General features: G+C 42.4%; 2 non-coding genes and 1 pseudogene across 2 annotated transcripts; all 3 read right to left on the minus strand.

The window, feature by feature from the left end:
• Positions 1 to 229: 229 nt before the first annotated feature.
• LOC125519244 overlaps positions 230 to 16,400 on the minus strand; it is a 71,600-nt pseudogene continuing 55,429 nt past the window's right edge.
• On the minus strand, positions 3,619 to 3,691 carry TRNAF-GAA. The gene has a single exon. It is a non-coding gene; the product is annotated as a tRNA-Phe (tRNA).
• On the minus strand, positions 4,113 to 4,199 carry TRNAS-GGA. Its single transcript has one exon. It is a non-coding gene; the product is annotated as a tRNA-Ser (tRNA).

Here is a 16,400-nt window from a genome sequence, read left to right on the forward strand (position 1 = left end):
GGGCCTTTCGAAGGCGACAAACATGACCATCAGGAACTTCAATACCCAGAGGTGGCTGCATATAGAAAAAACTCATGTAGATCACCATGAAGGAAAGCATTTTTTACATCCATTTGAGAGATTTGCCAAGATCGAGCTGCAGCCACAGCAATCAGAGTACGAACAGAAATTGAAACAACGCAACCGTACTATCTATTTACGAGAATTTGATTGCTGACAACACGACAACATCACGCTTCTCTTTCTTATTCTTATTTATATAACTGTCACTTTACCGGGCCGGAAAAGTGACACCGTCACGTCTCAGGGTCGTATGCCTGGAACAAGAAGGGTCGTCGTACAATTTCGGCGATTACAAAAAAGAAGGAGGCGAGCTCCCTATCCCTCTTTGTCTTTCCACTTCCCTCGTTCAGGAACAAACACTTCGCCAAATTCTTTTGAGTCCCGGCCCGGTTTTTCCCCACTAACCCAATTACGTTACGACCACTGAACAAACTTGGTTGACGAACATGGTTTATGCGCCGCTAATCTAGCGGCTTGTCGAGCATTTGACAAACTCACACCATCCATTTCAAATGGGATTTGTCCCGTGGACACACGAGCAATCCAACCCGTCGGATTTCCTTTTCCTCTTCCCATTCGAACTTCTGCGGGTTTCCCCGTAATAGGAAGATCTGCGAGAACTCTTACCCATATCTTACAATTTCTTCGGAATTGTCCGCTCATAGCACGATGGAATTGTCCGATTGTAGCCCGACGCGCTGCTTCAATGGCTCGATATGAAAGACGACCAGCTCTACAACTTTTGGTGCCATATCTTCCAAAACCAAGTTGTGTACCATCCGGTTCGCGACCCCTACTACATCTGCATTTAAAATATTTACTATATTTCGTACGTTTCGGATATAGCACGTCCCTTCTTATTTTGACTATATGAGATCCGCACTTTGACACCTGAAATTCCGTTACGAGTAGATACTTCCGCAGGAGCATAATCGATTTTCTGGTTAAATACATTACAAGATGTTTTTCCATACTTTCCGCATTCAGTTCTAGCTATTTCCGCACCCCCTAATCGACCAGAACAACAAATACGTATCCCCTCCACCCCTTTTGGCATTATTAATGGAATATCCTTCACTATTTTACTAAAAATGGAACGAAATGAGATTGGATTGTTCCTCAGTTGAAAAGAGATGTCTTGAGCAATCAGAGAAGCACTTTGATAAACAGATTTGATCTTTACCGACTCAATTAAGGTATTAGTGTTTGTTCTATTACACCAAAAAGATCGCATTTTTAGCACTTCGTTCAAATCAGAGTTGTACCCGTACGGAATTATCCTCTTTCTCAGTATGATCTCTATCATCATCTCTATTCCCTTTATCAATTTTCCTATCCTACCTAGGTCTATGAATTTCTCTATCAATTCCATTACCTTATCCTTACCCATGAGGTTCCTACATTTGATCCTAAATTGAGCTAGGAGTTGTTTCCGGGCATACTCAAAAAAAGGGTTATTATACACCCCAACCCCATCCCTTGGAAAAAAGAAGGTAGCACCGAAGAAAGGAAAGAGCGATATGGTGGTTTTTGTTGTTCCCGCGAAGCGAAGATCATTCGCTTGGCGAATGAAGTGGATCAACCTCTTTTTGGCTCGGGCCAAACACTTTTTATCGCTGGTAGAGCTTTCTAAAAAAAAAGCGATGCGAGAGCGTATTCTCTTATCTAAGCTTCCTCCCTTCGCTCCCCCCATCGTAGATGGTTCAGCCACACCCGGTGCCCACGAAATGATTGAGAACTAGGACGGGGTCAAAATGCATTTTATTCTTAGTATTAAAAAAGTATTGCATGACCGAATAATTCAAGGAGGGGCGCACAGCGGGGAGGGTCCTTTTTAGTAGATGACTCGTCGGGCCGTCAGAGCGGGACTTCTTTGGTAAAAATAACTGGATTCTATTCCTTTTTAGTAAGGAGGCGGCATTTCCCATAAGGAAAGGTATGTCATTTACAACCCCGGCGTATTGAGGCCGCTTGAAGGCCCCGCTCACCCGAAGTGATTTATCCAAATTCTTCTTTCTCGATGGTGATCGGTCATGGTATCCATAACGTTGCATCTTTTTCGGCCAAATCCGGATTTCGTTTTGCTTCTCCCGGTCGATCGACTCGACTCTTTTCCCTGCCCCCTGGCCTCTCACTTCGTTTCGTTCTTCCTCTGTACCCTCGCTTGAATGAAGACACCCGATCGGCCCGACTTTCCCAAATGTCGGCCACCAGCCCTTTTCCTGTAGTACGGGTCTTGATTTCTTGTCTTGTTTTCGTTTTAGTCGTGGTGATCGCCCGGGAAGAAAGAAATGAATGAATGTCCTTTTGGGAAAATGTAGAATAATACACCTACCGAGACGAAAGCCAAGGGCGAGTTTCGTAGGTGGACGTATCGAACTAAAATAAGATCTAAGATTGACATGGGTTACCGGCTTTCATGCAGGGGCTCTTCGGATCAAATACATGAGCAAGATATGCGGAAGATGGGGGGGCTTGCCTCCTCCTTTCCTTTGACCTATGCCATGATGCTCATGGGCAGCTTATCTCTTATTGGATTTCCTTTTCTAACAGGATTTTATTCTAAAGATGTGATCTTAGAGCTCGCTTACACAAAGTATACCATCAGTGGGAACTTTGCTTTCTGGTTGGGAAGTGTCTCTGTCCTTTTCACTTCTTATTACTCCTTTCGTTTACTATTTCTAACATTTCTAGTACCAACTAATTCATTCGGGCGAGACAGATTACGATGTCATGATGCGCCCATTCCTATGGCCATTCCTTTAATACTTTTGGCTCTCGGGAGTCTCTTTGTAGGATACTTGGCCAAAGTGTGACCTGTTAGCCCATAAGTCAGTACTGTGTAGCCCACGTATGGTATGCCATTTTGAATGATGGACAAATCATGGGTGTCGGCGGTCTAGTCAGAGCATTTTGGAGCGCCTGAGCGGGCAAAGTAGGTTGACCCATCCCGAGGGGGAGGGAACAAACGGGCAATTGAACACCATAGGGCACAAACGAATCGCCAGTAACGACCTGTATATATCAGGAAAGAGGTGCTACTCCGACCCGGAATCCTGCGTGATGGTTGGTCACCTTACCAATAATCTTCTTAATGTTGGAGAAAATGAGGATCATTGACTTAAATTGGAATTGATACCTAGACTACTTGGTTCTAGCTTGCCACCCCAGAAGGCAACGTATACACAAGTATAGACTATAGGTAACACTGTAGGGTACAGCCTTGGGTAGTCTTAGGGTTTTCCAAGATATGATATGATCGGGTTATTTATTAGAATTGGAAATAGCTAGACCAATAAGTAGGCTTTAAAAGGACGAATAAAGTAGGCCTTCTAACTCAAAGTACTCCAGCTTAAGGAAAGACATGCAACATTGGTGATCAACGTATGGAATTTCCGCTATTCCGTTCCGGGAAAACACTTGTTTTTTCACGTTTTTCCTTCGCTGTTCTTTCCTGGATTTTTTGTTGATGATTCTTCCCCTTAAAAAAAGCTTTTCCCTATAAAAAATATGTGGCCCTTTTCTTTCCCGAAAAGGCATTCATTGTTCGTTCTGTGCCAGGAACCAGATTTGAACTGGTGACACGAGGATTTTCAATCCTCTGCTCTACCAACTGAGCTATCCTGACTATTTATTGTGCATCATCCTAGTAGAGTACTTGTATCTATGTCAATTAAAGGGACTAAAAAAGAAAAAAGTATTCTCAAATTGGACTTAGTAAATATCAGGATAATGATATGGATTGTGAATGACTTACTTAATAATAGGGATTACTTGCCTATACTATAATATGTTCATTTGTATGAATGGGATAAGATCCAAAGAAGTCAGTTCGGATCCGTTTGTGAAAGAGTAGAATAAGAAAGATAGTGAATCTTGTTTGAACCATTAATGAAAAATAGAGGTTGGTACAATAGTTAGGAAGTAAAATGGGCTTTTTATTGGGGATAGAGGGACTTGACTTGAACCCTCACGATTTAGAAAGTCGACGGATTTTCCTCTTACTAGAAATTTCATTGTGGTCGGTAACGTTGGTGAATTAACAGAAACGGAAAGAGAGGGATTCGAACCCTCGGTAAACAAAAGCCTACATAGCAGTTCCAATGCTACGCCTTGAACCACTCGGCCATCTCTCCTACATAATCTTATTATTGACCAGAAACTGAGTGAATAGCGAGTTTTCGTATCACTAAAGTACAGGTACAACCGATCACAGGTTCCATAGGGAGTTTGACTTCCTTTCCAATTTCATATTTCTCAGCAACAACTTCTCTCATCCCCACGGATCTATTCAAAATTCTAGAATCGTCCCATGTTTCTATTTCGATTGTATGGCGTGGCGTATACACGTTATGCAAACAGAACGTATGGTTACTTTACTCTATTTTCTCATGGCTTGTTAAACCTTTCTTTTTTCTTTTTGGATCATAACCAAATAAAAACTTCTCGAGTTATCAGAATCCATAGTCAAATTCAGTCCTTGGTTATTCAAGTTAGATGAAATAGTAATAGTTTGGCTCACATTGGTATACTACGAAATCCAATCTGATTCAAATATTGAATATCTCTCCTTGTCGGGACAATTTAAGCAGAATAAAATATCTATTATCGATTTTTTAGAATCGAATTAGTCTGTTTTTTTGCTATTTCGTACTGTATAATTCCTTTGTTTATGGGATCATTTTCCCCGAGGGTTTCCAATCAATGGGGGCGTAGTATAGGTAGTTAGAGAGTGTAGGCTCCCCTAGCTTGAATTCTTTTTACCCATTCTTTGAGAGTGATAGGTTTGATTTTTCCGTACCGTAATAGAAGAGCTCAGAAGAAAGACCTAATTATATAAAAACACGACCATTCAAGCTAAAGATCAGAGGATCCATAATAGGACTCTCATAGACTTGCCGGGAAATAGAAAATTTGGAATCGGCTTTTCTTTTGCGCTAAAAAAAACTTGAGGCCTTTTCCCTTATTATATGGCATATCCATACTTTAATAACCTAGTGCCTGATCGATTGAAAGCAATATTTACTGTCAGATAGAGAGATGCTGATAGGAAAAAGGATGGTATTTACTTATTCACAAGAATATATAGAAAGGGAAAAGCTTAATAGCCACTATTGATCCCCTGAACAGAGCACATGATTCGGGATCAGGTGCGATGTGAAGAGGTAGCCTAGCCTTTTATGAGAGTCAATTGGGAAGTGGAAAGGCAAAACCATTAGTTTAAGTTCCCGGCTTTAGTCCTCTGTGAAGTTCAGTCAACCATTTGAGTCAATTTGGAGTAAATAGTAAGACTTCGGATCGCACCATTCATAATGTTGCATCTCAATACTTGGCATCTTTTTCCCACTGCTGTCTCAGAAATTCGCCTTGGTTTCACCGGAATTCATTTATTTCGTTCATTAATTCGTTCTGATAGCTACGCAGAGGTCTTTCCTTACGACTCCCGTGCTTAATACGAAAAGCGGTTCTTGTGTGAAAAGTGCCAACTGACTATCTCCTTATTTTCTGATTGTTCTTCCGATAGGAATATTCCCTTGATCAGCTAACCTGGCCCAAGCATAACAATAGTGCATTTCCCCTTGATGCTACGATTTACATATCTTCTACCTCTGCTACTTCTGTTCAGGAAGGTTAGTTTAGGCACTCCATCCCTGAGGGCTGCATCAGCTTATCTTTCTAGAAATCCCAGCTATAAGCTAGATCGGTATAAATAGGGCATTAAGCAGCAATAACAGAGATAGCATCCATGAGTTTTTTAATCCATCCTTTAGCATCGCCTGACTCGGACAAGGTGTTTCCTTCCTTCGCAATACCCGGCCAGGGCAATGTAGCTATCCCAATAAGATATGAAAGCTGGGCCACACCTGAGCAAGGAACTTATACATAGAAGTAACAGTAAATGTGCAAGATTTGGACCACTGCCATTTCCTTAAACCATCAATCAACAAATTGAAATAGAGATATCGGTATCTTCCAATCTGCCACAAGGATCTAGTCGCCAGTATCTTTGCCTTCTTCCCAACTTATCCCAGCATTCCTTGTAAGCGTTGCTATCACTATTTCTCCCTCCGGTGGCCTTGAGGCGTCTCGATCAATCGGTGTATCCGCCACAGGACACACCTCCTTCTCTCAACCATCCGAACAAGAAGATTTTAGCACTAACCCTCCTGCAGCTTTCTTTCCGACCGAAGTACCGCTTTTCTTTGCACTACTTTCGAACCGTATCAGGAACAAGAGCTTATGCGTTGCTTTCTTTTCGCAGTACCCGGCCCCAGGGGTCATTACTTGATGAAGAGTGCTTCCCCTTTGAGCACCTTATCTTGGCCATCAATATAATTAATCCATCCTGCCTGTCTAGATATTGCTGTTAATACACAGGTTGATTGTATGACTATGGCATAGTGAGTTCTGGCTCCTAGCTGACATACTGAATACAGCATCGAAGCGGGTCTATCTTATTCCGATGTAACGATTCCATTGAATATTGTGATAGCATCCTTGATTTCAGCTAGCTATTCTCAGTGATATGCTTGCTCCTCTTGGATTTCATTCCATGATAAGTATGTATTGGAAGTTGGAATGCCTAAAGTATTGGTGCATTAGGGTCCTCTTAAGCCTTGTTTCCTTCTTGATCTTACCTTTCCGTTGCTATCACTCGCTCTAGCCTCTCCTGGCCAGAGCTCCCTCTATCAACAACACCCTCACGCGATTGATTCCCTGGATAAGTATGGCTCATATAAGGTATCCTGATCATAGTAATTGTATCATATCTCCTTCTCCTATTGATCTTACCATCCCTCGAGTCCAAGTCTCGGGATGGCGCTTATTAAGGTCCTGTTTCCCCTTGACAGGATCTTCCAGTTCTAGTATCCCTGAAGAGCATTTCCTAGTATGTATTTACTAACCTTAAACGATAGGAGCCGTATTTAGATAGATATCCTATAAATCTATTGATTTTCATTAGCTTGTAAATTCCTTGTGTGAAATAACTCTAAAATTCATTGTGCTAAACTTGTATCTATGCAGTACTGTTTAATGTGGAAGAAGTGTTTTTGTTACTAACAACATAGAAACCATGATACCAGTGCATAAGCATGAAAAACGCACTTTGTGATCAGATTGATCAAGGTTGTAGTCATTCGAATTTACTACTTCATTAAATGATGGCTGTTTAAAGGTGTCTACCATAGTTCGTTTGGACAATGTCCTTAGTAATCAGGTATGTGACCTTCTTATAACCCACGACATCGGCATGATAGGTGTTAAATACATCCAGTGATGGTGGAGCTAAATCAGCAGGTTTTATATATGGATCCCAGGGTATATATTTATACCAGACAGTACAAAATAACCCTGCGTATACTAGAAAAGCAAAATAACCGTACACATACGACTTAGAATTCTCATCATAAAATGGTATTACTACTTCAACCAACTTGTTTATGATTTCACGTTTCAAAAGGGATTTCAAACCAAGACCGCTATGTGAGAATCGCTGAATAACGTCAAAAGTATCCCTTAAGTAAATATTATCGATAAAAAACAAACCTAGCGAATCATTTATTTCTTTAAACTTATCAAATATATACATTTATATTGTCGCCAGCCTACCTGAGCGTGGAACAAATATTTTATATATACATATTCCATAACTAGAGTTCCATAATTGTGAAACGTGGTATATGGTCATACGCTAACTCCTATTTGAAAGTCGTGTGGCTCTCTAACAAACATGGAAAACAAACCTATCCTCGGCATCCAACTATTATAAAAGAATGGAAGCACAATTGTTGTTGGACCTATAAACCCTATTATTTTGGCAATAAAACCATTTAGACCTGTTTGATCTAAGTTGGTAAATGTTTTTCGATTTTTCACAAATCTATCAATAGGTGAATTCAAGTAAGAAGTCCAACCACTGTTGGAACTATCTCCACCGTTTGAACTACCACCACCCCATATAAAATGGTGGATTATACCATGATCGTCGTGCTTAGGTGCACTAGCTTTCACATTTGGATTTGTTCCATCATTAGTGGAACTAGAACCATCATTAGGGTTAGGGGAAGTAGAAGTAGATGCATCATTACTGCCACTAGATGCATCATTGTTGATAGGTTCTTTAGCTCCTTCCTCATCCGTTATATCTTTTTTCTTGGATTTCTTATTATTGTGGAGTTTTTTATCATCATCTTTTTCCCCGTCTCTATTGTATAACGAATTAAGTATCTTCTTAATGGATTGAAAGAATTTCTTCATGATAACAGTATTTTCTATTACTCTCTTATTGGTGGATTTCCTCCGCTTAATTTCGAAATTTACCCAGCCTTTTGAGTACTAGGATCTCCCCCTTATCCTAGCAGATCGGTACCCAGACCATATCCTTGGGCAGCTCGGATGTATCTATCTTTTCGTTCAGATCACATCATCTCGAGCGCGGAATCTTATTAGTGGATCAGAAGACTATGGTGACCCGTAGATCTTCAGATGTTGATTTGCAGAGCAGGGCCGGAATGCGGGGATTGCATTCTTCGAAAAGTATCATATCTTCTTTCCCTAGGGAGAAAGCAGAAACCAGAAACGAGTGGAGGTTCGATCTCTCACCCAAAGCAATTGGGGCTGGTGGAATCTTCCCCTATAGACTCCGAAAAATCATCGTGTACCTTTCCCCTATAGACTCCGAAAAAGCAGCGTGTACCTTTCCCTAAATCCTTCTCCCGTGCATGCTATTCTCGTGTTCCATGATTAGAAAAGACCTGTTTCTTGTTTTCTTTGAGGTAATAAACGAGCTGTATCCCGCTTTGCCTATCTTGATGTGGAATCTATCGTTGAGCACCCATGAATGCAGGTAGAAGGTGTTTTTTCTTAACTCTTTCCAGGCCTCAGCTTGATTGGACTTCGTCAGCTCTTGCCGTTCAGCTTCCTCTCTCCTCTCTCATCTTGTCTCTCCGTAGACGGCGTTAAAAAGTAAACAGACTTAAAGCAAAGTAGGTTCGATCCTTGTGTTCTATTATATGAAGTAGAAGAAGAAAGAGCCGGGGGGATGGTCTTGGCACCATGGGTTAATGGTGAAAGCGCTCAAGGAAATAGGGAATGGAATATTCAAATCGATCAGAAGTGCTATGCTTTATGTAATCAGGCTGAAGGCTAACATCTCGCGAGTAGGACGAGCTAGGATAAGAATTCCAATCAAAAAAGAAGTATGAATTGGGCCCAAAATCACTACTTTACTACCTATGTCGCGTGTCGCCCCACCTAGTACGATAGACTTTTTGCGGGAAAAGAGCAGGTTTTGCCCCAACTTGGACCCAGGGAAACCAAAGAAGAGCTAGTTTCGCCCTGTTTAGTTAGCGGTGGATGAGCTGATTTCTTTTCACTCCTGTTTCAGAGATACAAAACAAAAGTAAAGTGTAGAACGGAATGTTTGAGCTCCAGGCTTTTACGATTCTTCCGATGGACTTCTCTTCTCTGCTCCTAGCTCCGAATGCCAGTATGTAGAGAAGTGATGGAAAGGGTTGTGCTCTTTCATTTGAGAAACTTCCAACCAAAATAGGAATGTTAAAACAGAATATTTAGATACAGGTCCCTTATGAATACTGTACTGAGTAAGATTCATTGAAGAAATGCTTCTCCGAAGCAATAAGTTTGTGGCACAAGCATAGTCTTCTGCTAACCTAGCCTTTCCCATCTTTCTATTAAAACGAATGTAGCTAACGTGAACTAAAAGCAAGCTCTTGTTCGAGGAAGTAGAAATTGTTAGTTGTTGCTAGCTTGAACTGAGTTGTTCCTGTTGGTGCTAGGGTTGCCAAGGGAGTTGTAGCGAGATGCTGCTAATGCAGCTATTTCTGATGTCCGGACGATGCAGCGGAAGTGAAAAGAAAAAGATATGATGCTTAGACCGTTCAGACAGGGATGATGGATTTCTAGATATAGGGTTTATTTGAATGTCTGGCCAAATGCTTACTTTCGTTATGCTTGTCCTGCAAAGCTGGATCTATGGTTCGGTTGCTTTGAATGTCTGTTCCACCTCTGACCCGGCCCTTACCTCTTTCTTGACTCGGTTTTTCACAGGGGCATCGAATTCTTTGACAAAAGAAACACCAGTTTCAAAAGGAATGGCACCGAAAGGTGTCAGATGATGATTGAATTGAACTATCTGAATCTGAAACCGCCGACCCGACTCATGCTTTTTTGGACTCCGCTTTTGCAGGATCCTGTGAGGCATCGAATTCTTTGGCAAGTCTCTTCTTGCTAGTGTTGTACGCGTTTTATTCCTTCGCCCGACATGCTTTCGTGATAAAAGAATCATAGCAACATAGCGTGAGGTTCCATAGGTTGATGAGCCTGATCAGTCGTGTAAGCTATTTACTACAGCCGTCTTAGATGGCCCCAGGTATCCTCTTCGGCTTGATCTTTCCTTTGCTTCGATCGCCAACTTGCACTTCCTTATTCCACTATTGCGACATCTTTGTCCTGGACAAAGACCAAGAGCTCGTGCAGGTGAAAGAATAGCTTATGGGGCTAGAGTCAAAGGAGCTTTCATAGACATAGAAATCATAATAGAAAGAGCAGGCCTGCGAGCAGCGAGTGCCCTTTGTAAGTTGCGAGCCTGCCTTACCGCCCCCCCCTTTCTTTTTTGAATTAGAAAGAAGGGGATGAATTAGAAAGAAAGAGATCAGGTTATTTATGATCGGAGAAAAGGAAGGGGCGTGGTTGATGTGTCACTGGGGAACCCGTAGGAAGGGGAGACGACCGGCCTAATTCACATCTGAAATCGCCAACATGAACGCAAACGAAATCGTCTGAATTTCGTATAGAAAGAAAAAAAAGGAAACAAGTAAAAAAGCGTGGTCCCCGGGGATAGGTACTTCGTCCGGCGCGGTATCATTGCTGAGCGATCGCTCGCTATCTGGAAATGGAGTGTTAGTTTCAAATAGAGATTGTGTGGGTGTGAAGTGTACTGAAGATCGAGCTTTTTCTTCTTACTAACTTTGTCAAAGAGGCTAAAAAAACAATAAATGACCAACGAAACTTCGAGTGAGTAGGATAAGGAGGAGTAGTCGGAGGATCTGAGAAGGGAATTAGAGAAAAAAGAGCAGCAGCTCAGTAATAACACCTAGGCTTTTGAATTAACTCTGCGATTTGGAAGACGGAGGAAATGAAAGTAGAAGAAGTTATCGAAACTCGGAACCACATGTTCAATCTTTTTTTAGCGGTTTCCCCAGAGATCTTTTTTTAGCGGTTTCCCCAGAGATCTTTTTTTATCGAAACTCGAAACAGGGATTCTCTGAACTGATACGATACGACTATTCAACTTCCAACTATCTCCCCTGCCCTGTTGAGGTAAGAACCAGGACAATAAGGAAAACCTCTAGAGCACTTAGCCAAGCCTTAGCCTGATATTGAGATAAGATAGTAGTTGCACACACGGAACTAGCCTTAGATCAAATCTGGGATGATGCCATACCCATATCCCTTCTTCCCAAGCTCAAAACCATTACTAACGGAAATATACGCAGCACTCATAAATGAAACTAGACCCGCACGCACCGCACCTAAAAAGCAAGTTCAACCAACCAACCAAGCAAGGAAGTGAGCTCCCTATAAAGGAACTTCGCCCAAAGCAAAGAAATGGTTTCGGTAATGGCGCATCTTCACTTCACAGTCTTTCTCGAGCCTCATCAGCCCAACAAGCAAGCTTTTTTATTGCTACGCGCCTCCGCCTCTCTATATAATGATAATGGGAAGAATCTTTTGAACGAGAATCATCTAGTTATATAAATTACTTATATAGTTAGTTAGAAGACAATATCCCCTTTATTGCTTTTGCATAGCATTGAGCATTATATATGGTTAGCCGCGGATCCAGTGGATAATGCGAGACTACAACGTATAGTGTTACCGACGATGTTTCGCTTTTGTCTTCGGTGCCTGGCGTGGTGCTATCATCACATTGATCTACCCGCCCTTCTATTCCCTTCCCTAGCTTTCGTGTTTGAGTAGTAGCGCCAGATTTCGATTCGGATGCAAACTTAGCACAATGCCCGGTAAGCTAAACACTCGATTCTACATCTCCGGGAATGCAACGAACTTCTACTTCTAGATAGGTCTAATAGATAGACGGCTAATAGATAGACGGGGGCCCCACTAGTCCTGTATTGCGGTAGTTCAATACATACTGACAACGAGAGAACGAACCCAGTACCTATAGTACAACAAACACCACCATTACTTGCGTCACTAAATTGAAGCATAGAAAGAGGTGGACCGCGCCTTGGATAATTGGTCGGATACAACCGTAGACCGCAGAACTCGATCGGACACACAGGGTACGGTACAGAACTCCTCAAGACACAGTAGTCAACTGCTTCACTCCTACGCATTATCCTTTCTTTGAAAGGCAAGATTAGGGAGCCAATTGAGTGAACAGACGAAGTAGCTTGCTTTGTACTACCGACATCTTAATACGATATTCTTTGCTACCTTTTCCAATGACAAGCCAGACTTCAGAACTGATTGGACACCAGAGTCGATAGCTTACTTGGGACTACCGAAACTACCAAAGAGCAGCTCTCATTTTTCTAAAGAGGAGGTGGATTTCAGTGATAGTGAAAAAGAGAGACCAACAGAAGCCCTATCTGGGCGAAGCAAGCCAGTGCCAGTGCAAGGAGCAAGCTTACCTGCCTCTGGAGTGGAGTGATCCAGTTCCAGCGCCATCATAATATGACATTCTAGGGTTGGCGCACCAGAGAAGATCCCATAAAGGGTGGTACATTTTCAACTACTTCAGTCGAGAAAATCGAATGCATTTCCGGGTCCCATCCTCACCTGCTTCTCTCTTCTGCATGACTGTTCTGTTCCCTCCTGGCATCTTAGAGAAGTCAAGTATTCTACTTCTGATCTGTCAACTCTGACCCACAACTAGCGCTAGGGAAATGCTATTCTCGAAAGCAAGGGATTGAGTGAGATATGCAGCAAGCAAAGAAAAATGGAACCCAACAACCCGGAAACTACAGAAGCCTATCTAGCTTATACGATCACAGAAATGAGAGAAGGAGAACGAGAACATCCACGGAAGATAGTGATTCCAGATGGCGAGGGTTCTTTCCCTATCAATCTTCCCTGACCCATCAAGCTATTCAGCAGCAATCCAGCCAGACTACTTTAAAGGGTGCCACTAGACTCTGACAGAAACATAGCCCTATGACAAGGATACCCATCATTCCTATTCAAGGACTGGTCCAATTCTCTTCATTCACCATATTTAAGGGGATGCTTGGGGGCCCATGACATCCTTCCTAAACAGGAGCTATTGATCCAACACCTGAGCCATATTTATTGCGAGGAGCAATCCGGTTGCTAAAAGAGGAAGAGCTTCTAAGTTCGAGTCCTGATCCCGAGATCATTGGGTTTCCACTTATGCCCGGACCGGAAGTAGCATATATGAAATAAAGGGAGATCTAATCAACCGAGATGGGTGAGGATTCTGAGATTATGTATTGGTCATTGGCTACAGGTGAATATAATTAGGTTCGCTGATCATCCAATATGACCCGCATCAGGTCGCGCATTAATTAAGTGGTGGGCTATACAAGTGGGAAAGTACGGGCAGTTGCATGTTTCCTTTGTTTCAAAACAATGTGAAAAAGGCGGGTGTGATGAAGTTGGGAGGAGGGGGCAAGGTATATAGAATGTGAACAATGGGTGGAAATCGGAGAATAGTGCCAGAATAGCCGTTGCACAAATATGAGAAATCAAGGGTTGTGGATGGTGGAAAGTATCGAGTTGTTCTAGTTCCTGGCCTTGGTGGTTGGCCCATGCCCGAGGGATACTATGGCGCATCTCTTTCTGCGGGAACTAAACAAGTTGCCAATAATAATAGATATCCCATAATACTTTTGGGCAAATCCGGGACGGGATATTCCTCGATTACAAAGGCAGCAGTTGCGGGCTCAGGTGCTGGTGTGGCTAAATCTACATCAATAGCAGGATCAGGATACGATGCTTACTCGAAATCAATATTCCCTGGTTTCTTACGAGATAAGATATGTATGCCGGTCCAACTAAAGGAAGGGTGGTTTTGAGCTTGGGTTTCAGGCGCCGGGCTTTTCTACTGATGAAGTGCGGTGCGCATCTAAAAGAGTGGAATATCCCGTTCTACTATCAAAGAAAGAATCGAATCCGCCGCTTGTTTTTCTAGCTATCAAATCCCTTGCCCAACAGGAACAGGATCTCTTGCCGACACCGGCACGAATCGAACTACGGATCAGGCGTGTGGAAACGAATCTCTTGGATGCTCTGGGATTGGGGAAGCGAAAGCAGTTATCGAGTCAAGTCAGGAAAGCAGTCGAGCTACTACGGTACAAGAAGAATCTGTATTCGCAATGAGAAATAACATATGGAATCTGCCACCCAAAACAATAGGAATAGGCTTGCTTGTCCGCTCTTAGATCGGTTCATAGCTCAGGCTCTGGTTTCTAGCAGATGTGAATGAATTCATTTCTACTCTACTCCGGGGAATGGCCTGTCATTCGTACATTCGTATTCGTATTGGATTGTTGGAAGGAAGCAGTTGGCATTCTCGTTCGAAGGAAAGGTACTTGTTCGAGGAAAGAAAGCGTATTAGTGCTCTGGGCTAATTGGTCGGGTAGAAGCTCGTAACAAGAGCAAGCATCGGAGAAAGCGTATGTACTCGTTCTCGAGTCAGGAAAGCACTTGTTGGCATTGGCGTCGGAAAGTAAAAGCAAGCAAGTTTTTCATATAGTTGTTTTTGTGTAGTGATCTCTGTTCATGGAGATCACGAGGCCACTGATACCCCATGTGGATAGGTGGGATAGAAGAGTGGGCATGTGGGCTTCTATCAAAAGAGGAAAAGATACCGCCACGCTCATATCTCCCTTCTCACCTCTGGGAGGGGGAAACTAGCACTTTCGCACCAGATGGTTAACTCTAAGTTTTTTCTGAAGTAGGTTGTTCAATGCTAGTTCAATGATTGAGCCATCTTCCTATCACCAATAACAAATGGATAGCATGCGTTGTGCAACCAATCCTACCCTCAGTTGTAGTAAGCTGAGTGTGATCCGCAGAGAGCAAAGTGTGTATCACATGAATTTGATAGCTCAGGCCTTGGAAGGACCTTTTTGGCACTAGACAGACTCTTTAATATCGATGGCAGCAACTATCCATTTTCTCAATCAGATTACTGCGTGTGCGCTTGTGTGCTCCAATCTTTAGTAAATAAAGCAAAGATTTCTGAGCTAGGAATCAGAGGAAATGCTCTGACTCAAATCCAGATACAATTTGATATGTCGGAGACCTGTGTGACTCCCTACATGTATTTGAAGAGTCCCTCAGGATCATATCACAATAAACTAGACTGGTCAGGATGCTCCAACTAACAATCTAGAATCCATACTTGATAGGATCAAGAATAAAAAACATGATATCAAGAATAGCATATTGAAAGATCCCAATCATTTTTCTTGATAACTTCTTCAACCTACGTATTTTTCGTATAAATTGGATCAATTATTAAAAAAATAAGGAGCAAACATAGGTATCAGATATCAGGAACATAAGCTTACCCGGGAGAAATGCACTCTGTGTTAGTCCGATCACTTAGCTTTTGCTTTCGCACTCCCTACTGATGCCTATTGCATGACTCTCATTCAATCAAACTAGAAACTGTGTTTACAGCTGGAACGATGAATGTAATCCTACTATTCTTTAAGGGCAGGGTCATCTGAGTACGGTACTATGGACATCAGGGCATATTGAATATAGTCATATAATTTGGTGTGCTGACACACCCAGAAAGGTTTCTACCTACGCAAGGAAAATGAAGAAAGCAGGCCAAATACTGAAATGTATTAAGCTATCGATCGGGGGACATAACACTATGAGGGTTGTTAAGGCGGGGCTAGGAGCTTGATATGCTGCCGACTCAGAATCAAATGAGCACAGGGGACCCTAGTCAACATTCATATTTCTACCCACCGGTGGATGATCGGTCACCTTAGTTCCAATTTAGCTACTGTTCATTTTGTTGAACTCCAAGAAGGACCGATTGCTACGTACTCTTGAGAAACAAGATGTTATGACGCCGCTGTGCCCGCGGTCCAATGATCCACCTATGTTTGTGTCGGATCTTATCCATGCTGCAACCAGGCCGTGGAATATGGAGGTGGTCAGAGAACATATGTATGAGATGGACGCCGAAGCAGTAGCGAACATTCCCATCAGTCATGTTGCCCAGCCGGAAAGAATGGAAGAGGATTTTTCGTATCACATTCGTACTGACTTAACAGGATCCGTCTCCCATAGTAATATTATGACAG

This window comes from Triticum urartu, chromosome 7 (genome assembly GCF_003073215.2).
Source record: "Triticum urartu cultivar G1812 chromosome 7, Tu2.1, whole genome shotgun sequence".
NCBI lineage: Eukaryota > Viridiplantae > Streptophyta > Magnoliopsida > Poales > Poaceae > Triticum > Triticum urartu.